Raw genomic sequence first — 16,358 nt, 5'->3', positions numbered from 1 at the left:
AAAAGAAAAGAAAAAGAAATCCGCCTGCCTCTGCCTCCCAAGTGCTGGGATTAAAGGCATGTGCCACCACGCCCAGCTGACAGTGCAACTTTTAATGTTTCATTAAAGAGACATTGTTTTAAATCTTATCCCTTTTAAGTCTAGTTTCTAGGATAAGAATTACATTTAATATTATCCCAATTCCAATTTAGAAGTATCTTTAGAGGCCTGGTTTCCTGGGCTGGTTCACACATGTTGTTTAAAATGACTCCAACCCTAAATTAACAGTTTTAAACTAACTTTCTTGTTACCAATGTTACACATTTTTAATCATACCCAATAACTTATAAGCTAATACTCTATGACCAAGACATGCAAAGCATATTTATACCTTTAAGACCAGTCAGAAATCAAATGAAGCGGCTACACAAATCTTATAAATTTAGACCAGTCAAAGAATTTTTACTTTTCTAGGTATAATTTCAAGAGAAAAAGCATTTTGTCATTTGCTGAGCCCAATAATCACAATTGCAGAGATTTTTCTAGGAAAAAACAACTATCAGCTTATTTGCCTTAGAACTAAGAAACTGCTGGCCCCTTTTTTGTTGTTGTTGTGTTTCTTTTTTATGGTTTTTTGAGACAGGGTTTCTCCGTATAGCCCTGGCTCTCCTGGAGCTCACTTTGTAGACCAGGCTGGCCTTGAACTCAGAAATCCTCCTGCCTCTGCCTCCCGAGTGCTGGGATTAAAGGAGTGTGCCACCACGCCCAGCACTGCTGGCCCCCTTTAAAAGTGGCTTTTCAGCAGTCCTCTCCTGCTGTGCTTGATTCCTGGTTAAGGGTGCTGGGCAATTTAACAATCTCAGCTGTGCAAACTGAGACTAAATCAAGAGAAGGATAACCAGCCAGCTGTGGTGGCCCACACCTTCAATCCCAGCACTTGGGAGGCAGAGGCAGTCGGATTTCTGAGTTCGAGGCCAAGAGAAGGACAACCAGCAGGTAAAGTTTTAACCATTTTTTCTTCTCTTTTTCTTTTCTGTTTTGGTTTTTTCGAGGCAGGGTTTCTCTGTGTAGCCCTGGCTGTCCTGGAACTCACTTTTTAGACCAGACTGTCTTCGAACTCAGAAATCTGCCTGCCTCTGCCTCCCAAGTGCTGGGATTAAAGGCGTGAGCCACAACTGCCCAGCCTCTCATTTGCTCTTTTCAACATAAAACATAGAACAATAGTCATTTAAACAAAAACACACAAATTGACATGTGGACAGATTGGTGCACCAAGGACAGACAATACAGAGAGGGTAGAGACCCAAGGATGTCTCCTGTAGGGGCCAGAAAGAAAGCAGGATGTCTCCTGATTTCCTGGGAGAGCTCTGAAATCCATTTTCATTCTCTCTCTCTCTCTCTCTCTCTCTCTCTCTCTTTCACCCTTGCAATCAACATCCTTCAAAAGATGAAATTTATAGCTGTAACATTAATGCTGTATGTTGCTTACTGTGCAGGATACCATCTTCTTCCTTTTCCTGTGGACCCCCTACAAGACATTGTCCCTCAGTTGATCTTTCCATATTTAGGTCACTCGTTCAGGAGTCACCTGTAGCCGCCCGGGTTACTGGGTTCCTGAAAGGAAAGCTGGGGAATGGATGGGAAGGACAGCGAGAGAAATAATGAGCCAAGACAAAGTTCTATGATCAAGGCTCAATCCTTAATTGTAGGGTCTTGAATTTAAAGGGGGGAGACCCACTCCCCACTTTGCCAGGGTCTCTCATTGGTTTGTCAGGATCTCCTCAGGAAAGCAAGCTCAGCTGCTCAGCAGGTAGCTTCTTGCAGGAAGCTGCAGACCTGGCAGACAATAGATTTTACCTAGGTCTGAAGACTCCACCCTAGGTGGACTAGCGGACTGTAGCAGAAACAGGTCTGATTCAGTCCGCTCAAGGCTGGGGGAGGGGGGTGAAGGGCACAGAAAAGCAGTTCACAGGGCCCACCCACCACCACAGATGCCCACTGCATGCCCCTTGGTGGGGATGAGGGTCAAAAGACACCCAGAGGTCCACCAGCCACATGGCCACAGTACAGTGGGAGTCACTATGATGTGCAAGCATGTTGTAGAAAGGTGGGAGAGAAGGGAGATGTAGAATGGTTTGAGCATTATGAGCTTAGGTGATGGGACTGGAGATGTGGAAGTAAGATGTGGGTGAGAGGAACAGCCTGATGTGAGCTACCGCCTGCAGCTATGTTGATGTCCAAGGGCTGTGCAGAGGCAGCCTTGCCCTTACTGGCTGCAGTACTTTGGACAGTGGACCTTGTACCTTGTCTGGGTAAGACAGTGGTGGCAAAGACACAGGTGAGCCAGCCCCAAGAGCATGAGAGTGGGAGAGCTCGTCTGCCCTTCCATGTTGCAGCATGGGGTGAGGTAGCCAGGACAGTGCTACAGAGCTCACCTTGCTGGCATGGTTGTGGGAGAGTAGGTGGGCTGACCAGCTCAGCTTCTACCCAGGCCCAGATCCAGACCCAGAGCTTTGAGTTTGCCCGTCCCAACATCTACTCCATCTATTAACTGCTGGAGTGTATGAAGGGGCCAGTCATGCAGATCCGAAGCTGCAGGATCCCCATGACCCAGGAAAACAAACAGGATATCAGAGAGGAGTCCCAGTGAGGTTCCAGTATCGATAGTATAGAAACCAGATGCCTTGAACCAGACCAATGACTCATTGCAATAAATATTTGCAAGTAAAGCTGTTTGAACATAAGGGAATACTTGTGTGACACACTGTGGCTCCCTTGGAGATATATTTTTGTTTGTTTGTTTTTATTTTCTTTTACAGGGGAGATTGCAAGTGCAGAGGGGAGATACAAATGAATGGGGAGATATGAGTGTGATTGGGGTGACGATGTAAAGTTCACAAAGAATCAATGAAAGGGTTAAAAATGAAAGCAGATCACATATTTCCAACACACAATGGCATAGAAGACTTATTACCATTTCAAAATGGAGGAAAGAGAGCACAGTGAGGAAGCACTGGACCAACGCGAGATGAAAACCTAAATGGGCAATGTTCAAACTCTGCCTGATGACAAAGCCTCTTCAGATCTCCCGCGACTTTCAGTTTTGTTGACTGCAGCACTTCCTGTTCTTGAGTTTGTTCCACTCCCCGTGAACAGTTTCCTCAGCAGGTATCCTATGGCTCTGGCATCCCCAACTTCTTAGGGTCTCCAGGGAAATTTTACCTTCACAGCTCTATACAGTAGCTCCTGAGGGCCTTTATGCAGGAATACTAAAAGATTATTTTAATGCAGGGCCTGACACAAGCCTGGCCTCAGTGGTTTTCCTTAGCTGTGGAGGGAGATTCCATAACCTCTTTCTTGTATTCTTGACTCTAAAGCCAGAACTACATGGCTGCCAAGTTCTACTGCTTACTAGGGCTGGAACATGACCCCTTCATTCAAACACATTTTCACCAGCTTTCTGTTGTTGATGGTTTCCTTCATTGCCTAAGATCTTCCTTAATTCCTTTTCACAAGCTGAAAACTTAGCTGGGCGAGGCCTTGCTCTGAGGTCACCACTCCCTTTATTTTATTTAACATCAGGCTTTTCTTTATGAGACTTTTTTTCCCCCAAATATTTATTTATTTATACGTAAGTACACTGTAACTATCTTCAGACACACAAGAAGAGTGCATCAGATCTCACTACAGATGGTTGTGAGCCACCATGTAGTTGTTGGGATTTGAACTCAGGACCTTCAAAAAAGCAGTCAGTGCTCTTAACCACTGAGCTATCTCTCCAACCCCTCTTTATAGATTTGTATCTCCTTAAGCACAGGACTTAGTTCCATTACACTTCCTGGTGTCCCCTTTTCACCTCGAACTCTACATTTTGTGTTTGTCCTTGCTCATCTTGTTCCTTTTCATCATAGATCTCCATTAGAGTGAGTACTAGTAACCACAGGACAGAGTCATCACTAGGCTGTCTCGAAATCTCCTCTGCCAATGCCATTAATCAAAAACTCTTCAATTTAGCTTCAGACAGATTTTTTTTTGCATGAGGACCAAAAACAACCATTTTTATCTAAATATCAGAAGAACTGTCTCTAGGCCACTTATGCATACTTTTCTTCTTTTAAATGTTTTGAACAAAACATGATCACAATCTCCATTGCTCTTAGCACCACTATCTTCCATGCTCCTACTAGTTTGCCCCACTTAAAGTGTTCACTTGACTTCCTAATCCAAAATCCACATTCTGTCAACAAGAAGCATGGTCAGGCCTTGTTGGTTATAGTAATATCCCACTCCTGGTACCTACTTCTTATTGAGTGTTCTATTGTTGTGAAGGGATACCATGACCACTGGAACTTCCATGAAAGAAAGCATTTAATTGGGACTTGCTTACAATTTCAGAGGTTTAGTCCATTATTGTCTGTGGAGAGCCTTTTGGGGTGCTGGCATTGGCCAAGGCCAAGGAAATGGTCTTCGGGCAGGAATCTGACATTGGCCATAACAAGAAAGTAAGCTTTGGCAAGAATCTAACTTTAGGCTGTAATAGGGAAGTAGGTTAAGGCAGGAGTTTTAATCTTAGGGTGGAACAAAAGAAGTTGGTTTCAGCCTGGCGATGGTGGCACACGCCTTTAATCCCAGCACTTGGGAGGCAGAGGCAGGTGGATTTCTGAGTTCGAGGCCAGCCTAGTCTACAGAGTGAGTTCCAGGACAGCCAGGGCTATACAGAGAAACCCTGTCTCGAAAAAACAATTAAAAAAAAAAAAAAGAAGAAGAAGAAGTAGGCTTCAGGCAAGATTTTGAGCTTGGACAAGGAAGTGGGCTCAAAATATTTTGGTCATTATGACAAACCCTTTTAAACAACTGTCATGGGAGTAATCACAGGACTTTGCTTACTTCCTTGCTAGTTCCTTATTGTACTGCTCGCCCTTAATACTTGCATTTAATTAAAATGGTATAAAAAGCAGATTGGGAAAATTAAATTTGCTTTCAGTCTTAGAATTGACTGGGGTCATGCTACAATGTTGTCTGTCTTTTATCTTTTTAATTCTCACTCTGGAGCTGAAGAACCTGTTGACTGACTGAGTGGGCTTGGTCAATTGTCATAGCAGAGAGTGTGGTGACATGCAGGAAGACATGGGTCTGGAGATCTACATCCAGATCCAAAGGTAGCAGGGAAAGAGAACCACTTGAGCTGTTTGAAACCTCAAAGCCCACCCACCATGAGTGACACACTTCCTCCAACAAGGTCACACCTACTCCAAGGCTATACCTCCCAATCCTCTCAAGTTCTGTCACTTCTTTTTTTTTTAAAGATTTATTTATTTATTATATGTAAGTACACTGTAGCTGTCTTCAGACACTCCAGAAAAGGGCGTCAGATCATGTTACAGATGGTTGTGAGCCACCATGTGGTTGCTGGGATTTGAACTCCAGACCTTCGGAAGAGCAGTTGGATGCTCTTACCCACTAGCCATTTCACCAGCCCTCTGTCACTTCTAATGACTAAATAATCAAACACATGAGCCTAATGGGGCCATTCTTATTCAAACCACCACATGTTGTATGGTGTTCTGCTTGCATGTATGTCTGTACACTATGTGTATGCCTGGGACCCCTGGAGATCAGAAGAGGGAATTGGATCTCCTGGAACTAGAGTTACAAATTGTTGTGAGTGACCGTGTAAGTGTTAGAACCTAACCTTCCTCTAGAAGGGCAGTCAGTGCTCTTGACAGCTAAGCTATCTCTTCGGCCCTGCTCCCTATGTATTAATAAAAGAAATAATGCATTTCAATTAAACTTAAAGCTCTTTTTGGCTTCCTATCCCCATCTTTTTAGCTACTCTCACATATTCACACCCTGTTCCCCTCAGCCACCCATAAACTGTGTTTTCCTTCCCTTCCCTTCCCTTCCCTTCCCTTCCCTTCCCTTCCCTTCCCTTCCCTTCCCTTCCCTTCCCTTCCCCCCCCCCTCTCTCTCTCTCTCTTTCTGTTTTTGGAGACAGGGTCTTTGTAACCCAGGCTGGCATTGAGCTTCTGATCTCCCTACCTGTGCCTCCAAAGTACTAGAATTCCAGGCATGTGCCACCATATTTGGCTTTTACTGTGACTTTCACTTTAAAAACAAAAGAAAGAAAGAAGAAAGAAAGAAAGAAAGACTTTCCATGCACCTAACATTATAGTCATGGCTGTCCTGGAACTCACTTTGTAGACAAGGCTGGCCTTGAACTCAGAAATCAGCCTGCCTCTACCTCCCAAGTGCTGGGATTAAAGGTGTGTGCCACCACGCCCGACTCTTTCAATGTTTTATTCATATTTAGATGAGATTGGAAAATAAGTTGGAAGCCATTTTGACTTCAAAATTTTTCTATACAGTTGATGAAGAAGAAACGTAAAGACGTGTCATATAGCTTTCCTCTAGATGAGAAGATTTCTTTCTTGGGCTGAAGGGAGGTTCACAGACTCAAAACCCTAACAAACCTGTCAGCTCTGGAAGTCCAGAAATTTACAGAACTCACAAGGCCAGTGGAAAGGGTTGGTGAGCAGGAAGCAGCTGCTGGGGATGAGCGAGCCTCATGGTGGAGCTGGCCGCAGGCTGTGTGGCCACCTTCAGGGGACCACTTCTGTGAGTCTTCATTCTTGCTGGGGTAGGCTTTCTAGAGGCATTGGGCTCACTCAGCCTTCTGTAAGGAACTTCAGGGAACTGACTGTGTCCATTCAGCTTTGCCATGGGTGACATCCTTTCTTGGTTCTTATCTGGAGTGAATGGATGTTTATGTCTCCCCAAGAACACAACTAACAAAAGTTAGCTCAGGGCTGGAGAGATGGCTCAGCAGTTAAGAGCACTGACTGCTCTTCTGAAGGTCCTGAGTTCAAATCCCAGCAACCACATGGTGGCTCACAACCATCCTTAATGAGATCTGATGCCCTCTTCTGGTGCATCTGAAGATAGCTACAGTGTACTTAGATATAATCACAAATAGATATTAAAAACAAAAATCTTTTGAAAACAAAAAATCCTTTCAAAGTTAGCTCAGCAGCGCCGAACCAGTTGCTTGCTATCTTGTTGGCAAGAAGTGGACATTAAAAAAAAAAAAAAAACTATTTAAAAATATAAAATAGGGTGAGGATCCCCCCCCCCCCCCAGACCTGGGAATATAGTACTTGCCTAAGTATACATGAGGTCCTAGGTTTGATCCCCAGCCCAACGTGAGCAAAGGCTGGTGTGGTGGTACAGGCCTGCAATCCGGAATAAGAAGACAGATTGTAAATTCAAGAACATCCTTGCTACATAGCAAGGTTGAAGCCAGCCTGAACTACATGAGACCCTGTCTCAAAACAAAATTTTCTACTTTTTTAAAATCTATCGTTTGTTTTATTCTAATACTACTTTAAAAATGTAGTCCTCAGGGCTGCTGAGATGGCTCAGTAGGTAAGAGCACTGACTGCTCTTCCAAAGGTCCTGAGCTCAAATCCCAGCAACCGCATGGTGGCTCACAACCATCTGTAATGAGATCTGACACTCTCTTCTGGTGTGTCTGAAGACAGCTACAGTGTACTTATATATAATAATAAATAAATCTTTAAAAAGATTTATTTTAAAAACAAAAGGTTTGGGGCTGAGCAATCTCTCCAGCCCCAAACCTTTTGTTTCTTTCCACATAATGATATGACTTAGAAATTAGTGAGACAGCCGGGCGTGGTAGTGCACACCTTTAATCCCAGCACTTGGAAGGCAGAGGCAGGTGGATTTCTGAGTTCGAGGCCTACAGAGTGAGTTCCAGGACAGCCAGGGCTATACAGAGAAATCCTGTCTCAGAAAAAACAAACAAACAAACAAAAAAAAAAAACTTTTATTTGGTTGGTTGGTTGGTTTGGTTTGTGTGTGTGGCACATGTGAGAAGTAAGAAGAAAACTTGTAAGTGTTGGTTTTCCCCTATGTTTTGGTGCCTGAAACAGACGCAGGCTAGACAGCAAGCATGGTTACTCACTGACATCATCTCACAGGCCCTGAATTTAAATCCTTGAGCAGAGTTTGCACTTAAGCTGGAAGTCATAGCCACAAACAGACTAGAAGCAAGACAAAGCTTGTGTTTCTGGTTCTGCTTGCCTCTTTCCAGTTGAGAGCACTTATCACCAAATTACACCTCTAATTACAGCTGCTAAAAAGACAGACTAAGGCCGGGCCATGCGTGGTGGCACATGCCTTTAAACCCAGCACTTGGGTATTGTAGACCAGGCTGGCCTTAAATTCAGAGATCTGCCTGCCTCTGCCGCTGAAGGGCTGAGAGGTCCATACCCACCCCTGGCCCAGACTGAACTTTCATTTGACTATTTTTCAGTTTTTGGCAGATGAGCCAATTGCCCATATTAACCTCCCTGAGACATGGCTATGGGTTTATAAGGAAGAGAGGGAAGTCCTTCCTTCCTTCTTTTCTTTCTTTTTTTTTTAAAAGAATTATTTTATTTTATTCATATGAGTAGACTGTTGCTGTCTTCAGACACACCAGAAGAGGAAATTGGATGGCATTACAGATGGTTGTGAGCCACCATGTGGTTGCTGGGAATTGAACTCAGGACCTTTGGAAGAGCAGTTGGTGCTCTTAACCACTGAGCCATTTCTCCAGCCCCTTCTTCCTTCTTTCTATGAATGTTTTTAATCTGTGTTTAGTGCATGTCTGTATGGGGGTTGTACAGCTGTGTTTGTTCACAGAAGACAGAGGAGGCTTCATGTCCCCTGGGATTGGAGTTACAGGTGTTTGTGAGCATCCTGGCGTGGAGGTGGGGGGGCTGGGAACTGAACTCAGGACCTCTGGAACAGTTAAGCAACTGTTCTTAATTCATGAGCCATTTTTTCCAGCCCTTAAAATCCTTTCCTAAAGGTGTTTTGTTTTTGTTTGTTGTAGCCTCCCCCAGCCCTGAAGCAGGTTGATTCAGACTTGACCTCGCTGCCGCTGAGCATGAGACCACCTGGGGTGGAGCCTTCCGACCTAGCCGGCTCTATTGTTCTGTCACCTGCTGCTGCTCGTCTCCAAGACACTGCTACCTGCTGAAAGGCCCTTGAGATAATCTGGAGACAGCATCCAGCCGATCACCTACTGGCTGGCGAAGGGCACCAAGAATGGATTGTTTGGGGGGGGCGGGGGAGGAATGGTGGGATGGGGATGGGCGGCCCCTCTTTATAAGTACAGACTCTTAGTAAACTTTGGGGCCTTGAACAGAAACATGTCTTGGCCTCCATTATTTCTCTCACAGTTCTTTCCCATACAACTCCGGCCTCCCACTCAGGAACCCAGTTAGTGTGGCCACAGGCGGCTACAGTTTGTTTTTATGCAGATTATTTAGTGACTAGAACCAAAATCTGAACAGGGAACCCAGGGCAAGTAGAACTCCCCACCAAATAATTTCTCTCTTCTCCTCTTTCGGAGAGAGTAAGAGCCACAGTCTCTTTGCTTTGTAGCTTTGCCTATAAGGTTAGTGAAATACTTTGCACAACACAGTCCCTAGGTTAATAATTGATCTAACTGGGGTAAAAGCCATGTGCCTTTGCCACGATGCATTTTTTTTCCTTTTTGCAAAAGACTTAATTATTGCACTGATAATGTCACTCAATGCTGTGTCAGCAGATCATTCTAGAACGTAAGCATATTGCTCACAGTACTTGAGGCAGCAAAGGATAATCTTCTCTGCGCTGATAATAGTATAACCTCTCTGATAGAACTTTTAAGAAAAAAGAAAAGGGACCAAAGAGACAAGATCACACTTGGACACTGTTTGAAACAGATTGTATACATCTCAAAACTGAGACCATTCATGTGGGCTCCCCTGCACCCCTCCCAGGGCTGGAGATTGAATCCAGGCCCTGGAGAATGCTAGGCAAGACCTGGAGAGAAGGTTCCGCAGTTAAAAACACTGACTGCTCTTCCAGACAGAGTACCTGGAATTCAAGTCCCAGCATCTACATAGCAGCTCACAACTGTCTGTTAACTCCAGTTCTAGATCAGGCAGCAATAGATTCACACACACACACACACACACACACACACACACACGCACGCGCGCACACACATTCCCAAAGACACACACAAGTAAAACACTCAATGCACATAAAAATAAATAAATCATTAAAAAATGGGAAAAAATAAAATAAATCTTTTAAAAAATGAGAGAAAAGAAAAGTGAATGCTAGGCATACACTGGTGATAGGAGCATTTTTAAGTGAGTTTTTAATCAAACTATAGAGACACTCAAAAGAGCACAGTATAGGCTGGACATGCTGGCACAAGCATTTAGTCCCAGCACATAGGAGGGAGAGGCAGGTGAAAGTCAGTGAGTTTGAGGCCAGCCTGGTCTTCAGAGTGAATTTCAGGACAGTCAGGACTATACAGAGAAACCCTGTCTCTAAAAGCCAAAAAAAAAAAAAAAAAAAAAAAAAAAAAAAGGATAAAAAAATAAATTGAGTAAATGAACAAGCAAATAAATAAGTAAGTAAATAAATACATAATAAAATACTGAGCGAATTAAAGGTCAAACCCAGCCAGGGCTACAGAAAAAGATTGAATCTTAATAAACAAAAAAACAAAACTCAGGGGGTGGAGAGACTGCTCTACAGTTAAGAGCACTGATTGCTCTTCCAGAGGTTCTGAGTTCAATTCCCAGAAACCACATGGTGGCTCTCAACCATCTGTAATGGGATCTGATGCCCTCTTCTGGTGTACTTGAGGACAGCGGCAGTGTACTCACATACATAAAGTAAACAAAATCTTAAAAAATAAGCCAGGCACAGTGGCACACACCTTTAATCCCAGCACTCGGGAGGCAGAGACAGGCAGATTTCTGAGTTCGAGGCCAGTCTGGTCTACAGAGTAAGTTCCAGGACAGCCAGGGCTATACAGAGAAACCCTGTCTCAAAAAAACCAAAACAAAACAAAGAAGCCAAACAAAACTCAGATCATTCTTAAGAAACAAAACAAAACTCAGATCATTCTTACTCAACTTGCTGAATTCATAATTATGAATTATGAATTCATAAAGTTCAGAGACATGAAGCAGAATGCCACCTCTAGCCTGCTGATCCCCACATATCCCAGTCACACACTCCTAAGCAGCCTTCTTCCTCCTCTTCCTTCTCATGGAGTATGCTCTGGAGGCCCTTTGCCCTGAGCTACAGTGTGTGTGTGTGTGTGTGTGTGTGTGTGTGTGTGTGTGTGTGTGTGTTTGAGACTGGGTCTCTCTACATAGCTCTGGCTGTACTGAAAATTATTATGTAGGTCAGGCTAGACTTGAACACACAGAGATCTGCCTGCCTCTGTCTCCCAAGTGTTGGGATGAAGGTGTGTGCCACCATGCCTTGCCTTTTTTATTATTTTATGTGCACCCCTCTTCCTACACACACAGTGAACCTGAGACCTCTATAAGAACAAGTGCTCTTAACCACTGAGCCAATTCACCAGTCCTATGTTTTTTGTTTTGTTTTATTTTTATTTTATTTATTTATTTATTTTTTTGGTTTGGTTTTTCGAGACAGGGTTTCTCTGTATAGCCCTGGCTGTCCTGGAACTCACTCTGTAGACTAGGCTGGCCTGAACTCAGAAATCTGCCCGCCTCTGCCTCCCGAGGGCTGGGATGAAAGGCGTGCACCACCGCGCCCGGCTTATTTTTTTTTAATCTATTTTTTTTTAAGATTTTTTTTTGAGTATCAAAAAAGTTTATTTAGCAAACAGTATTATATGAGAATGTCCATGACCTAATTCTAGATCACAATCAAACAGGCCTTTGGGGAGGGATGTGTACACACTGCTGAACACTGGTCAGACTCTTTCCAAGGATTCTAACATGATACTGTTTCCTCGGATGACCACCATCCCGATGTTGTGCTGCTGCCCACTGGCTGCCATCTCCACACACTCATCAATCACAGACTCATAACTGGATCAAAGCCCCGAAGCATTCCTTAGATATGTCTGCCATTGTTGTTTAACTTCAACGAAAGCTTCTTGTCCATGAACTTCTTCAGTTTCGGAGGGTGGCCTTGGTACAATAGCAAAGGACTGAGCTTAAAGATGTTATTAAGTCTCTCTCTCTCTCTCTCTCTGTGCTGTTTTGGAGGTCAGAGGGGACCAGATCCCTTGCCACACGTGTGTTCATTCTCATTATTTTATCATCTCACTAACATGTTTTTTCCTGTCTCTACTCACTCTGGTCAGTGTGGAATGTATTACATCCTTATTTTCTAATGTATCATATGTAATTTAAATGTGCTTTCTCCTGATAACTGGGGAAACTGAAATAGAGTACCTTTCCTTGAATTTATGAGCATCTTGGATACCTACCACCCATCCATTCATCTGTCTGTCTGTCTACTTGTTTTTAAGATAGGTTTTTTCTATGTAGCCCTGGATGACCTGGAACTTGGCATGTATACCAGGCTGGCTTCAACATCACAGAGATCTGCATGCACCACCATGCTGGGTCATGTTGGTTTTGACTGACCTGGTCTTTGTGCTTGTCTTGAGCAGGGGATTGGAAGTGCTGTGAGTTCAAAAGTGCAGCAGCCACTCTGTATCCAGATGACAGTATCTGGTGGCACTCCTACCCATCTTCCAGATGGAGAAGGTGTCAGATGCCTCCGATGTCTATATTTATATGCACAGATTAGTGCTGCTCTCAACTGTGGTTGGAGAACCTTCTTTGGCTGTGGACAACAATTAGTGCAGAGACCTCTAACTGGTCAAAGAACTTAACTGAACCTTTGTGTGTTCAGCCCTAAATGGGGTGTCTGTATCCATTCTCCTGAGACCCAGAGAAGACTGCTGAAGGGGAAACAAAAACTCTGCTTAAAATAAATCTTAGCCGGGCATGGTGGTGCACACCTTTAATCCCAGCACTTGGGAGGCAGAGGCAGGCAGATTTCTGAGTTCGAGGCCAGCCTGGTCTACAGAGTGAGTTCCAGGACATCCAGGGCTACACAGAGAAACCCTGTCTCCAAAAACCAAAAAAAAAAAGGCATGGTACAGTGGTAGAGCACTTGTGTAGCATTCTTATGGCCAGGATTTGATATCCAGCACCCAATTTGAATAAAGGAAAATACATCTAAATTGGCTAGAACTTACTGGTACCATAACTTTTTTTTTTGGTTGTTTGTGTGTTATTTGTGGGGGTGTTGTGAGAACTTTCTCCATTGAGACTTAAACATCTACCCCTCCTTGTGAGATACCAAGAATGAACAAAAGCAGGAGTCTAGCAAAGTCCAATGTGGGGAACTTACAGAGCACAGGTTGGGGGTTACTTATAGAAGAACTATTGACTCCAAACAGCCATACCACCAAAACAATCATACCAAACAGCCATACCACCAGAACAATCATACCAAACAGCCATACCACCAGAACAATCCTACCCTAGTAATGATGATGGCTTTCTCATAATCCTTCTGTGAGCTATGTTCATGGGGTCCTGTGCGATGGAGGTATAATTATATACAGATGGCCAGGCGGTGCAGGGCTGTGTGACTGAGACCAAGTGAGGGTCTCATTACCCTCCCTATGCCCCTACTTCTGTGAGAGAATGGCAACAGTCAACAGGCCCAAATGAAGTGTTTCTTATAAGTAATCACGGCTGCTTTGCTGAAGATGATGGCTCAGAGAATAGCACTTCAGCTCATATGTGTGCATATCTGTGTATGCGTGTGTGCACACTCTGTGTTGTGGAAATATATTAAAAAAGAACCGGCATGTTCCCACACTTGTGCCGACAACTCTTTCCCAGCGGCTTTGGCTGGCCGTGCACTGGAGAGCAATGGCTGAACTGTTTTTATCTTGCAGAGACTCTCCGGCCCAGAGTTCCTGAGATGTCTCTACGGAGCTTGCTAAAGTTCCCACTGGCAAGTTGTTACCATATCAGCCCCATGCTTCAAAGCCAAGCCCCCATGGCCTTTGTGGTGCACATCAGGCAAACCCTGATGAATCCTGACGGATCCGCCATTGAAACCAGGAGACACCTTGACCTCGTGCTATGCCTGTCCAAAAGGACTTAACTCTTTCTTGCTTTCTCTCTTCCTCTGTCCAAACTGGAAGTCCCTCCTACTCGCCCTGTGATTGGCTCCTTTATTCATTAGGGGATTGGTTCACAAGAGGTCACCTGAGTATGTCTGACTCATTCCCTGTCTGAAACCCCTCCCAGGAGAGCAGAATTAGCATCAAAATACAAATAGCACCAGGCCCCCATCCACAACAATTTTGCATGCAAATGGTGAAGGTTATCATCAAGATATCTCTTCCAATCTCTACGGTGGCAAACTAGGTTGTATCCCTCCTGTTCCAGTCTCTCTCTCTCTCTCTCTCTCTCTCTCTCTCTCTCTCTCTCTCCATGTTCCTCGGCCCTAGTGAGCAACAGGAACATATAAAAAGCAAAGTTCTTTTTGAAGAAATATTTAATTACACTTATTTATTTGAGTGTATGATGCACATGGGCATGTGCATGCATGCACACCACAGCCCATGTACAGATGTTGGAAGATAGAAGACAACTTCCAGGAGTCAGTCTTCTCTTTCCACTCTTGGGTTCCAGGGATCCGACTCTGACAGTTAGGCTTAGCAGCAACCTCCTCCTCCCTGAGACAAGTTCTCTCTGTGTGGTCCTGGAACTCACTATATAGACCAGGCTGCCCTCAAATTCAAAGACACCCCCTTGCCTTCCTTTAGCCATGAAAGTTCTAGTGATGGGAGTTGGGTCATGAAGCTTTCTGTCAGAACCATTTCTCTGGCCCTTATTTTAGCACGATCTTCAGAGCCTGCCAGGCAATGGCAAACTTCTTTGCTCACTGAGTCATCTTGTCAGACTAAGAGCCTTAGTTCTAGCTGAGTGGTGGTGGCCATGATGTACACCTTTAATCCCAGCATTGGGAGCAGATCTCTGAGTTTGAGGCCAACCTAGTCTATGAAAGGAAATAAAACTTGAGACCTGTGATTCATGTAATTTATGTCAAATAGCCCAAAGAGTTGTTTGTGAGCTTTAAAACCTGGGGCTAAGAACATAGCAGAACAGGCCAGGACATGCCCGGGCAGGCCCGTCATTATGTGTCCTGACTGTCCTGGTACCTCCCTATCTCCCGCCCTTCTGACAGTCTGTTGATGTTTAAATGGACCAATCATGTGAAACCGCGCCAATTCCTCCCCCAGCCCCACCCCTTTTCTATAAAAGTCCCTAGCTTCCAAGCCTCGGGGTCGAAACCACTGTCTCCTGTGTGAGATACGTTTCGAACTGGAGCTCTGCCATTATGGCTCCACCATGTGGTCGACACCTCTGTCTCCTGCGAGAGATACGTGTCGGCCCGGAGCTCCGTCATTAAACTACCTCAAGCTTTTACATCAAGATGGTCGTCTGTTCGTGACTCTTGGGTGCACGCTAAATCGAGAATTGAGTGGGGGTTTCCCCACTAGGTTCTTTCAGTCTACAGAGTGAGTTCCAGTACAGCCAGGGCTACACTGTCTCAGAAACTGAAGCAAAACAACCTAGTTCTGAACAGTACACTCTGTGTGCCACCTTCTTAATAGCTGCTGTGCACTTAAAACCAAGCAGCAGAAGTGCAAGGCAACTGCTGCTCTAACCCCAGGCGCTAAAACGATGCCTGCAGAGTCTCCTGAGGTCTTAACATCTATTTTGCTTTATGTGGCTCCCTCCATTTTTTGTAATGTAATTTATTTGTGAAAAGAACAATAAGATCGGTGAAAATAAGCTCACAGATAAACAAGGGGGTGTGCCCTATCCACCCTGCTTGTTTTAAAAGACCAATCTATTTCCCCATGCATCTGTTGCTTTTCTCATCACTGTGACCAAATACTTGGTAAGGAAGGAAGCCCTGAGAGAATGAAATACTTTCTGAATGTGTGCCTTTGACATGTCCTTGACCCATGAGACAATGGCACACACAATCTAACAGGTGGGTGAGGCTCAAAGAGGCAGGAGAGTCTTCCTCTTGTTCTGGTGAAAATGTTGATAGTCCGGGAAGTGTCCACTAAAGCTTTCTTTTCCCAGGTATTTACAGCCTGAAGACTACTCCCATACAGAGACTGCTCCTACTGAGATCAGCTAAACCTGCCTTCTTCATCCAGGTCTGTGCAATAACCCTGCCTTTGTTTATGTGTGTTTCATAAATAACTCCTTGATCATCTTTGTTCATCTAATATAGAGATGAACATCCTTGTTCACCTCTAGAATAACAGCTTGAGCTGCCAGGGTCCTGCAGTCTGTCCATCAGAGTCCAATCAACCTGATCCCACCCTTCCTGTCTGTGTGTTTGTGTGTTTATCTTTTCTTCATTTCCATCACCATCCTAGCCCTGTCCATCCCTGGATATCTGCTGGGTGCAGCAGCAACCTGGCAAGAGGA

General features: G+C 44.4%; 1 long non-coding RNA gene and 1 pseudogene across 1 annotated transcript in view; one reads left to right on the top strand and one right to left on the bottom strand.

Annotated features, from left to right (window-relative positions):
- Positions 1-9,173, top strand: part of Gm12031 — a 47,446-nt gene extending 38,273 nt beyond the window's left edge. Inside the window, exon 4 of the long non-coding RNA XR_872276.2 lies at positions 8,876-9,173. This is a non-coding gene — a long non-coding RNA (predicted gene 12031). The remainder of the gene's footprint in view (positions 1-8,875) is intronic.
- Positions 9,174-11,779: 2,606 nt separating this feature from the next.
- On the bottom strand, positions 11,780-12,003 carry Gm12030 (annotated as a pseudogene).
- Between the last annotated feature and the right edge of the window lie 4,355 nt (positions 12,004-16,358).

This window comes from Mus musculus, chromosome 11, assembly GCF_000001635.26.
Source record: "Mus musculus strain C57BL/6J chromosome 11, GRCm38.p6 C57BL/6J".
NCBI lineage: Eukaryota > Metazoa > Chordata > Mammalia > Rodentia > Muridae > Mus > Mus musculus.
This window is presented reverse-complemented; position numbering and strand designations above follow the sequence as displayed.